The 12,150-nt window shown below is 38.9% G+C and overlaps 1 protein-coding gene across 4 annotated transcripts in view; it reads left to right on the forward strand.

Annotated features, from left to right (window-relative positions):
• cher (filamin protein cher) overlaps positions 1 to 12,150 on the forward strand; it is a 98,014-nt gene that overhangs the window by 17,059 nt on the left and 68,805 nt on the right. For 2 of the 4 annotated variants that reach the window (XM_069506536.1, XM_034981140.2), the window contains exon 1: positions 3,047 to 3,178. The exons of the other annotated variants lie outside the window; for them this stretch is intronic. The gene's annotated coding sequence lies outside the window, so the exon portion shown is untranslated. Of the gene's footprint in view, positions 1 to 3,046; positions 3,179 to 12,150 lie in introns of those variants that run through there. 4 annotated transcript variants of the gene reach the window in all.

Genomic DNA, 12,150 nt, shown 5'->3' on the forward strand with positions numbered 1-12,150 from the left:
AGCTAGCTTCTAATTATTTGATACGAGTTGGCAATGAATGCGTCTACCTAACAAAATGATTCGCGAGCTAAGCATTTACTGAGTCGATGCGGTTATTTCTAGCGTTGTTGCGGAGTGGACTTTACAAGATTTTACGATTTCTTTGAAGAACACTTCAGTAGAAACTAGATTTCGTATATTGCAAGTTCTGCATGCTGCGGAAGTTGTGACAGCCTAGTGGTTAGGACGCCCGCCTTCTAATCGGAGGTCGGGGGTTCGATCCCGGACCTCTATTTTTTCGGAGTTAATGTGCGTTTTAAGTAATTGAATATCACTTGCTTTAACGGTGAAGGAAACCTGCATTCCTGAGAGTTCTCCATAATGTTCTCAAAGGTGTGTAACCACGTACCGTCGTACCACGTTTGATTTAGCGTTCCGATACGATGCCGTGTAGAAACCAAAGGGGCATGGGTTTATTAAAACTACCATACCCCTTCCAGGTTAGCCCGCTTCCATCTTAGCTGCATCGTCACTTACCACCAGGTGAGATGGCAGTCAAGGGCTAACTTGTATCTGAAAAAAAAGTCTACCAATCCGCACTTGGCCAGCGTGGTACACTATGGCCAAACCCTTCTCACTCTGAGAGGAGACCCGTGCGCATCATGATCATTATGATGAAGTTCTGCATTTCATCATCATCAGCTCAATCCATCGCCGGCTAACACGTGCTTGAGCACGGGTCTTTTCGCATTTTTGACGACCTCCCTGGCGCAGTGGTAAGCGCTGATGTCTTGTTAGTGGGAGGACTCGGGTTCGATTCACGGCAGGGGTTTGGAATTCAGGGTCGTGGATTTTTATAAATTCAAGTTTGTAAAAAACTCTTGACGTCATATATTCCGAATTGAAATCCTACAACCATAGACTAATATATTACTTCGAACCAACGCATACATAAACGTACAATAATTCAAAACTGACACGCTTCATTTATACTTTCAAAAGTTCAAAAGCTTTTAAATTTCTCAACCTGGAATAAACAAAGTGGTAAAGTGCTAGTCGGACTGGCAGACGAATGGTTCCGTATCATCATACAAGAAATGACACTGATCCATACTAATATTATAAATGCGAAAGTGTCTATCTGTCTGTCTGCAAGCCTTTCACGGCCCATCCGTTCAACCGATTTTGACGAAATTTGGTACAGATATAGCTTGCATCCCGGGGAAGGACATAGGCAATCCTAAATCCACGCGGGTGAAGCCGCGGGCATCATCTAGTAAGTACTATAATCTACTACAATATTATAAATACAAAAGTGTACCTGTCTGTCTGTCTGCTAGCTTTCATAGTCCATCTGTCTAACCGTTTTTGATTAATTTGAGTACAGAGATAGTTTGCATCCGAGTGTCAGACATAGGGTACTTTTTATCACGTAAAATCAAAGAGTTCCCACGGGATTTTTAAAAACCTAAATCCACGCAGACGAAGTCGCGGGCATCATCTAGTTCTACATACATTATAATACGTTATTTTGAATTGCAGACATTTGATGGGTATAATTCCAGTAATAATAATATTTACCTTACTGAGAGCTTTCATTGGCCATTTGTTTGTGTTGTGTGTCTGAATTGATATTAATTGTTTATTTCAGCTCTTAAAATATAGATCTACTAGATGATACCCGCGACTTCGGCCGCGTGGATTTAGGTTTTTTTTTTAAATCCCGTGGGATCTCTTTGGTTTTACAGGATAAAAATTTGTTGCCTTTGCCTATGTCCATCCCCGGGATGTAAGCTATGTAAGTACAAATTTCATCAAAATCGGTTAAACTGTTGGGCCGTGAAAATACCCTTACCAGAGTAACCGACCTACCTCAACGTTTTGTGAAGCTGAAGTGACAATGCGCGGGGTATACCTGCATTGAAAAACCGATAAACGATGGGGTCCCAAAGTGCTAGAATGGCAACCTCGTACCAGAAAGCGCTCATGGAGAACTCTCAGGCATGCGGGTTTTTTCCATGATGTTTCCTTTCATTGTCAAAACAAGTAATATTCAATTCCTTAAAACGCCCAAAGCTCCGAAAATTCAGGGTGAGATCTATAGAGCGCACTCTGACTTAGCTTAGACTTAAGACAGAGTTAAAACGAGTTTTAACTCAATCTTAAGTCTGATCAAAGTCGAAGTGCCCTCTATAGATCTCAGCCTAATAGGCGCGTGCCCAGGATAGCCCGGGGTCCGCCGAATAGGAGGCTAAACGATTTTATTTGATTCGAGTTGGACAGGCAGTGGCCTTGATGTGATGTCAATAAACGCATATCAATCTTGACCCAAGTTGGTAACTGGATGGGTGACAGACTTTGGTGGTCCGAATTTGGCATTTTCGTTACCTCCGTGCCATGAGCACGGTCCCGGTTATTATCACGGACATCTGATAACAACTGTAAAACCTAAGAGTCGAAATCTCGGTGTCTTAGTCAAGACTCGAGTTGTACGCGGAAGAATCTCAAAACCCATAGCATTCCTTAGCAAAGCTTAATTTGCTATAATCCGCTGAAACAGATCAAATCTGTATGGTGCAACATGCTGCATGCGACATGCACTGCCCACCCTCCAACTGCTAAACATGCAGGAAAAACCAGCCACCAGGCAAGCAATACACACCGCCACCACGCAGCACCACACAAATCCCGAAACACACTCGACGTACGTGTCGGGGCGAAACGTGCGTCGAGTATTGGTTGCCTGGTGGCTGGTTTTTCGTGCATGTTTAGGAGTGGGAGGGCGGACGGTGCATGTCGCATGCTGCATATTGCACCATACAGATTTGATCTGTTTCAGCGGATTATAGCAAATTAATTTTTTGGTTCATTGTATATCATGGATTTCCGCAAAGTAACCCCTGCTTCTATACGTATAGAAGAAGAATAAGTTGGAAAGTTCATTGCCCTCTATACCTATCCGATGTCATATTCCTTCGCGACTTCATAAACGTTAGTTTCGTTCCGTTTCATCCCAAACTTTATTTATAGTTCGTGTTTCCTCACGATTGGAGTCACGCTCCGAGATATTATATTTTAAACCTATATTACAACTAGGATCGTGTAGACGTCCATTTCTAGATACTTAGGGTTAGTGTAGCGTGTAAACTTAGTTTAGTGCAACTAGTTTAGTGTTTGTGTAGTGCACTTTAGACACGGGGTAAGTTTTTTTAGTCGTGCGTTGTAACTTTTAAAGGTTTTTGTCATAACTTTTTTAAACAGCTGTTTTTTTAATATTTATGATGGTGATTAATTTTTAAGATGCGTTGAACTTTTTTGTAGTTTATCCGTTGTTGTTTTTTTATTTTTTTTTTTATTTTTAAACGGCTTTGAAACGGTGAAGGTTCTTACTACTAACTCTATAACAGTTGAACTCTAAATTTTTTCGTTTATTCTGATTTGGTTGTGGATTATTCTGATTACATGAACACTAATTATTATTATCATTTCATTAAAATGAATTGAGAAGCTTTGAAAATATTATTTAAAAAACAGCAATTCGGACAGCAAGTTAATATGGAATTCGAATGAGAAAAGTGACGTTAATCCAAAACACAAAATTGATTTGAAACGCACCTGTTTTCAGCATATAGGTAACTAGCGTATGCTCGCGTTCGTCCGCGTGGACTACACAAATTTCAAAACCCTATTTCACCCCCTTAGGGGTTGAATTTTCAAAAATCCTTTCTTAACGGATGCCTACGTCATAATAGTATGCCAAATTTCAGCCCGATCCGTCCAGTAGTTTGAGCTGTGCGTTGATAGATCAGTCAGTCAGTCACCTTTTATATATTTAGATTTCCATTTCCAACATGAAGCTTTTGCTAGTCACTACCCTATTGTAAAAGAAGAAGTATGTTGGTTTGTCAAATTAAAGACATGGACAGTGACATGGGCTACTTTTTATCGAGGAAAATCGAGGAGTTCCCTCTGGATTAAAAAAAAACTAAAGTCACGCGGGTGAAGTCGCGGGAATCAGCTAGTAGATAATAATAATAATTAATAATAGGTACTTAATCCAATGGGTTGCATTTGAACTAACGAAGTTTCCGATCAAGTCCATTCGCGAAATAATTGAGGCTCTTTGAAGGAAAGAGTTTGTTCAGTGATTGAACGACTACCTGAATCGGTCCAGCTTCTAAAATTCTGAAAATCCTTTATTAGTTAAGTTTGTACTTTGTAGTAGTATAAAGATTACTGTGCTAGGGTGCAAAGTATCATCTTGATCATGATCAACCCATCGCCGGCTGACTGCAGTGCACGGGTCTCCTCTCAGAGTGAGAAGAGTTTGGCCATAAATAAGTACCTAAAAAAAATATTTTTATTCACTTAAACTTTTACAAGTACTTTTGAATCGTCGTCAAATGAATCTACCATTCGGAATGCCATTCCTACCGAGATGAACCAGCAATGTGCGGATTGGCTGACTTTACACACCTTTGAGAATATTATGGAGAACTCTCAGGCATGCAGGTTTCCTCACGATGTTTTCCTTCACCGTTAAAGCAAGTAAAATTACTTATAAGTTAAAACGCACATAGCTCCGAATAGTTAGAGGTGCGTGATCGGGATCGAACCACCTACGATTAGAAGACGGACGTCCTAACCACTAGGCTATCACAAAGTAAAGTATAATTGGATGTTATTCGATAGCAGTGTAACCGATTGTGTACTAAAATAGGTTTACATCAATAGGCTACTTGACACTTTTTTTAAGTTGGTCTTAAATGGTTAATATTTGTCCTATTATATCAAAAAAATTAACACTATATTTTTTTGCGCCCTAATAACCGTAAAACTTTAATTTAAAAATATATTTTTCTTAGACAGGTGAAAACACTGGTCGGCCATGTTTGGCCGATAGATTATCTGTGCTCTGACGTCATGCATTTGTAAACAACAGCATAACCTCCCAAATTTAATAAACATGACTTCTATAGTAGTTTACATGAAAAATATAGTAGTTATCGTTATTGTATCATCCGAGAAAGTAAAAAACGCATCGATAAAGACCACAGGAAAGTTGTGGATTAGAGTGCCCAGTGAAATAAAGAAAGACTTGCTTAAAGGGATCCTATATGACTAACGACTCCAACCCAAATTTATTTTTGCAAAGATCACTTTGTTGTAAGTCTTACTTAATAACTTATTCAATTTATAAAGAGAAAACGATATTTTTTTACGTTTACTATGAGTTTTCAGAAATATATAAAAACTAGCTTATGCACGTGACTTCGCCCGCGTGTACTTCATAAATTTAAACCTCCATTTAACCCACTCAGGGGTGGCATTTCAAAAAATCCTTTCCTAGTGGATACCTTCTCTTTACCTACAAAGAACACACCCACCAAATTTCATGTATCTAGGACCAGCTGTTTAGGCTGTGCGTCGATATATAAGTTAAACTAGCGGCACGCTATGATGGCCGGTTTGACGTTTGTCCGCTCATGAAGTTCCGTATTAATTGATAACGACTTTGAAGGAAATAATTGTATTACTTTATTGACGATAGTGATGTGCAGAGATTCATAAATTTTATCGAATGTAGTTTTAGGTTTAGGACTCAAAATTTATTTATTAAATTGATTTCTTAAATGTATACAAGTGTAGAAAAATCAGTTTGCACCATTTAAGGGGTGAATGTACTTGTGAATATGAACAATTTTCACTATGTGGACAAACCTCTGAAATCGCAAAAAAATATCAATAAATTTTTAAAAATGGAATCTAATACGATCGTCACATAGGATCGCTGGCTAGCACAACTACTACCTCCGGCAAACTCGCGTCAATGCTCAATGCAAAACAAAGCAGTTTCGAATTGACGTTGCTTCGAAAAGTATAAACTGTCAGTGCAATGCGATTGTGATATAGTTTTGACCTGGCTTTGGATTTCAAATATTGATACTGCATTACTGTTGACCCTTGCTCGTTAATTTGGACTCTGTTCAAGCCCTTTGTTGTGGATTTCGTCGATATGACCGAACGTACGCAGAGAACTGTTCTAAATAGTCAGACACGTGAGTTCCTAATACGCCTTCGTAACTATTTCGATCGTGAAGCTCAAAATGGAGGGCCAATTTTACCTATAACGTCAGTGGTTGAACGCGTAGCTGATGCGCTTAATATTGGACAACGAACTGTTAGACGGATAACTAAAAAAAAATATGGCGAGACTGGCACAGAAGAAAATAAACTTCACACACCAAAAAAGAGAAAACGAGCAAAACCAGTCGTAGGCATCGATAGCTTTGATGCCGATGCTATCCGAAGACATGTTTACGGCTACTATTTACAGAAGGAGTATCCAACAAGAAAAAAGTTGGTGCATTCACTGAAGGAAGCTGGATTATTCTTCGGTGGGGAAAGTTCTTTAACGAAGATTTTGAAGACCATTGGATTTCGATACAAAAAATGTAACAAACGCAAAATATTGATGGAAAGATTTGATATAGCGATGGCAAGGTATACTTTTTTACGGCAAGTGAAAGAAATCAAAAATTGGCAAAATGTTGTGTTCTTGGATGAAACATGGCTTAATGCTAACCATACTGTAGGCCGTTCTTGGAACGATGACACAGCAGCATCTACTTCCAAAGTTCCTGTAGGAAAAGGATCGCGACTTATAATTTGTCACGCCGGAACCATCAACGGGTTTGTCGAAGGTTCTCTCATGGCTTTTGCGTCAAAAACCACTGGAGACTATCATGAAGACATGAATGGAGAAAAGTTTACTGAATGGTTTACCTCAATGTTGTGTAGCCTCCCTGAACCATCTATTATAATTATGGACAACGCCCCATACCACTCGATGCAAATTGACAAGCCACCTGCCCAATCCCAAAAGAAAGCTGATATCGTCGCATGGCTTCGTAAAAATGGCGTAGATGCAAACATGAATATGTTAAAAGCGGAATTAGTACGTCTTTTAAAAGAAAACAAACCAACCAAGATCCGATACGTCATTGACGAAATAGCATTAGAACATGGGCACAGAGTTATACGGTTACCGCCTTACCATTGTGAGTATAATGCGATTGAGTTGGTGTGGGCTCAAATTAAGGGATATGCTGCAAGACACAATACAGAACCCCCATTTACCACAAAAAAAATGCTAAAATTATTAGAAGAAGCTTGTGAACATGTGACTAAAGGAGACTGGGAAAAGGTTGTGAATAGAACTGTTAAATTAATAAGGGAAGATTATGAAAGAGATGTGAAAATAGATAATATTATAGAAAACGAACATATAATTATTAATGTATGTGATGATAGCAGTGACGACAGTGAAAATAGTAGTATGGACGAATCTGATTAATTATGGCCTTTTGTGGCACCTTTTTCGGTATCTTTTGTATTCATATGTTTCTTGTGTGCATATAAAGTATGTATATTCATTTTCGTTCAAATATTCAGTTCGTTCAAATAAATTAAATAAACATATACATTTTTGTTTTATTAAACCTATTTAATCAGGTACAAAAACAAAACTTAATTGTTTTTTGTTCGAGAATAAATTGACATTCCACATCACTATTGTAATGTGTCAAACCGGCCATCATAGCGTGCCGCTAGTGTAGTCAGGACTCTAAATTATTTTATTATACTATATATAGCTCAATTACCACTCACTCACTGATTGACATAATTGTTCTCCTAGAAAGAGATAGAAAATGATATAATAATGTATGGGAGATATGTTCAGAAGTGGGATTCGACTAGGGAAAAATTATGACATTTCAGAAAAACAAGATGGCGGCCGACCTGACTTTTGTAACTTTTTTGTTTTCCAACCGATTTTGTTACAACTTGCAGTTATTTTAAATATTAACAAACGATTTTTAGAAAATGTGAAAAAAATTGGAAAAACAAGATGGCGGCCGAGATTTTCAAAAAATTTCCTCCTGTAAAATTTTGTATGAAACTTTTTTTTTTCACTTGTGGTTTCATATAGAAGACAATGATTCCTTAAGGGAAACATATGGAGGGAGCTGATGATTGAGGATTTCGGAGGCGGGTGAAGGGCACGCTTGAGGTATTGAAGTTAGGTGGGAGGTGCTCGACCAAATGTCATTCGAAACCTCATCCAATTGCCAAAAATTTGATTTTTTTTTTTAAATTCCGAAAAAAAGATGGCCGCCATACAAATTTCATCGGCGTCCATCTCGGAGGGTATGAAAGATGGAAGAGTGGTTTCTTGGCGAAAGATGATCAGGATCCAAAGGTCTACTCGATGGATTGAAAAAAAATTCAAAATGGCGGAATTTTTTTTTTCATACAAAAATTTTTATTATTCAAAATGGCGATTATAGACCTCGAGAGCTGCTTTAGCAGCTCGAGCAGCGAGCAAAATACTAGTTTTATATATATGGATACTACGTTAGTCCCCGCGTGACATAGGGATGACATTTCTTTGTTTACATATTTAATGACGTCACATCATGGCTGACAGCGTTTTCTGCGTTTCAAATAAAAATAAAAACTGTATTTTTTTAAATTGGATTTATATATCCATCCTGCGTTTTTAATAATTGTTATTGATATATTTCGTTGTCTTAAGCAAAATACTATAATAAATAATCATTTATTGGACGAAATTAGATATGAGTCAAGTAGCCTATTGGTGTTTGAGTATAGAGTTTATACTGCACTCACGTGTTTCTCAGAATGTCTTCTCAGAACATTTTGCCGCCATCAAATAAACATCGACCTACCCAAAAAACAATTAAAGATCATATAAATCACGACCACATCTTCTATTAATAGTCCGTACAAAATGAGTTCTCATGATTTTAACTCTTAATGTACCTTACTAGTTTGCTATAATCGGCTGAAACAGACAAATCTGTATCGCGTAACAAGCAGCCTGCGATATGCACCGTCCGCCCTCCCACTGCTAAACATCCAGGAAAAGCCAGCCACCAAGGAAGCAACATGCCACCACCATTAGGGAACACCACACAGATCCCCAAAACACACTGGATGCACATTTCACTCTAAACACCGGAGCATCCTTTGAAAACCTAGACCTTAAAATTCATAATTGCAAAAATTTAGCAATGCAATTAGTATTTTCCGTGACCAAAAGTAGCCTATATGACCTTTCCCAGGATGCGAGCTAACTCTGTACCGAATTTCATCAAAATAAAATACGAACGCAGATAGACAGACAGACACAATTTCGCATTCATAATATTCAAAATTCCGGTCAGTGTTCGTGTACAGTACAGAATTCAGTACCTAGGCACCTAGCAAAATTTTAGATATTATATTTTCGTCATATTAATCCATCTCAGTATATGAAATTTTAGGGTTCCGTATCTCGAGACAAAAAGGAACCCATATAGAATTACTTCTTGTCTGTCTGTCTGTCTGTCTGTCTGTCGTGTCTGTCAAGGGAATCAAAACCGAATAAGGTACTTCCCGTTGATCTAGAATCATGAAATTTAGCAGGTAGCAATGTCTTATAGCACAAGTAAAGGAGAAAATCCGAAAACCGTGAATTTGTGGTTTACATCAGAAAATAAATTAAAAAGTGTTAATTTTATATGATGGTACGGAACCCTTCGTGAGCCAGTCCGACTCGCACTTGACTGATTTTTTCCTACATATCGGAATTTAATTATAAATAGCTAATTGCTGTTAAAACGTTCAGTTGACGCGTACGAGACAAATGAGTGAAGAACAAAAGGAAAATCCAAGATGGCGGACGTGTCACCACCTGTCAAACATAATTGTTACAGCTGTCAACGGGTGATTAACCCGCGCGACATAGAATGACTATTGTCATTTATTTTAAAACAATTTTAAACTGATAATAAACGTTTTGGTACCTACATCTAAATCTAAATATAGTATAAAAGGAAAAGTTGACTGACTGACTGACAGACTGACTGATCTATCAACGCACAGCTCAAACTACTGGACGGATCGGGCTGAAATTTGCGTGCACATAGCTATGGCATCCGCTAAAAAAATGATTTTCGAAAATCCAACCCCTAAGGGGGTGAAATAGGGGTTTGAAATTTGTGTAGTCCACGCGGACGAAGTCGCGGGCATAAGCTAGTATATTGATAAATCTGTACTTAACTAGCGGTTGCTCGCGATTTAGTTCGCGTCCGCGAGAACTATCCTTTCCCGTGGATTTTACAAAAAAAAAATCTTTCATACAAACCTTGTCCTGACAAAATTTACAAACACAAAAAATAAAGAATTACTTATATAGGTACCTTATAGGTATTATGTATATCCAATTTGCTGCAGTCGTTCTAAAAATATGCGCGTACCGCTGTACCGTACACAGTGGCGTGCACAGGGTTTGAAGCCAGGGTAGGCATTAGTTAGGTAGGAACCTGTTTAATGGCAGGTCATAATGAAAAATATGCATTGAGCTATTACAACTGGGGTAAGCAGTGCATTTATGCCTCTATGACCTGCACGCCACTGACCGTACAGTACGCTGCCGAAAGTAATGTGCATCGGCCTTTAGAATGACATTTCGGCTTTGTAGAGCGTTGTCTCTGTCACTCATACCTATATGACGTTTTGTTGGTCTCAACGACAGGGACAACGCTCTACAAATCTACTATCTCCTTCTAAAGATGCATTACTTTCGGCCGCGTTCTCTACGTTAGTCCGCGTCAGGTTCAGGAGAGGCGTGGGCACGCCCCGCACACCCGCACATCACCCGCGCTCGCCCGCACCGGATAAGCGCGGGGGCTGTGCGGGTTTGCGGGGCGTTCCCTCCCCGATTGTCATTTCAATCTGTCATCATCATCATCATCATCATCAGCCTGTGGACGTCCACTGTTGGACATATGCCTTCCCTAAAGAGCGCCACCACACCCGGTCCTCAGCCTTCCTCATCCAGCCACTTCCCGCCAGCCTCTTTATATCGTCGGTCCATCGTGCTGGAGGGCGTCCCACACTACGCTTGCTTAAACGCGGTCTCCACTCAAGGACTTTCCGGCTCCAACGGCCGTCGCCTCTACGACAGGCATGACCTGCCCTCTGCCACTTCAGCTTGCTAATAGTTTGGGCTATGTCAGTGACCTTGGTTCTCCTGCGGATCTCCTCATTTCGGATCTTGTCCCTCAAGGAAACTCCTAACATAGCCCTCTCCATAGCTCGCTGAGCGACTTTGAATTTGTGGACAAGGCCGTTTGTTAGTGTCTACGTTTCAGCACAATAGGTGAGGACAGGAAGAACACACTGGTTAAAGACTTTCGTCTTGAGGCACTGAGGAATTCTGTCATCATCACATCAACCCATTTCCGGCTCACTAGGTTATCACCAAAGTCATGTCATATGTTAGGTATATCATACTTATAACCTTCCTATTGCATTTAGAATGAGTAGGTAGGTAGGTACCTATGACGGTTTTTTTCGAAAAATAAGTATATGAAGAAGATCCATTTAATTAACATGAAGAGTGACAGGCAAAAAACAATTTATCAAAGTCATTTTAGACGTGTCACTTACATACACGTAGAGAAATGAGCACAATTTTGAATATTAATAATTTTATACCACACTTTACTTTGACGTGTTTTTATAACACGGGAAGTTTTTCAGCACCAATTTGTCAAGTAAATTCATTGATGTTACCGAAAAAACAGAATATAAATGGATTTGTAAATTAATAAAGATTATTATGTGTTAAGATTTTTGTATATCGGTTTAAATATTTTCTCAATTAATTTGTATGCGGAAACGAAAACAAGTAGGTATGTGTACCTAAGTAGGTTTTAAATTATTTTTGAAGCAAATAAAAATAATTTAAGAAAATTTAGGTCTTCGGGTCGCCTGCTCGTTTGCTCGCCATTTTTATTTAAAAAATGCAGAATCTACACTTATGTTTGTACTAGCTGATTCCCGCGACTTCGTCCGCGTGGAATTAGGTTTTTGAAAATCCCGTGGGAACTCTTTGATTTTCCGGGATAAAAAGTAGCCAATGTCACTCTCCAGGTCTTTATCTATAACCATGCAAAAAATTGAAGGATTGAAAGACAAACCAACAAACCAATAAACCAACAAACAAACACACTTTCGCATTTATAATAAGGGTAGGTACTGATTATAATAAAAGGGTGCTGATATCTACCTACTAAGTTGAAACTATTGCATGCCACT

Source organism: Maniola hyperantus, chromosome 23, assembly GCF_902806685.2.
Source record: "Maniola hyperantus chromosome 23, iAphHyp1.2, whole genome shotgun sequence".
NCBI classification, from domain to species: Eukaryota; Metazoa; Arthropoda; class Insecta; order Lepidoptera; family Nymphalidae; genus Maniola; species Maniola hyperantus.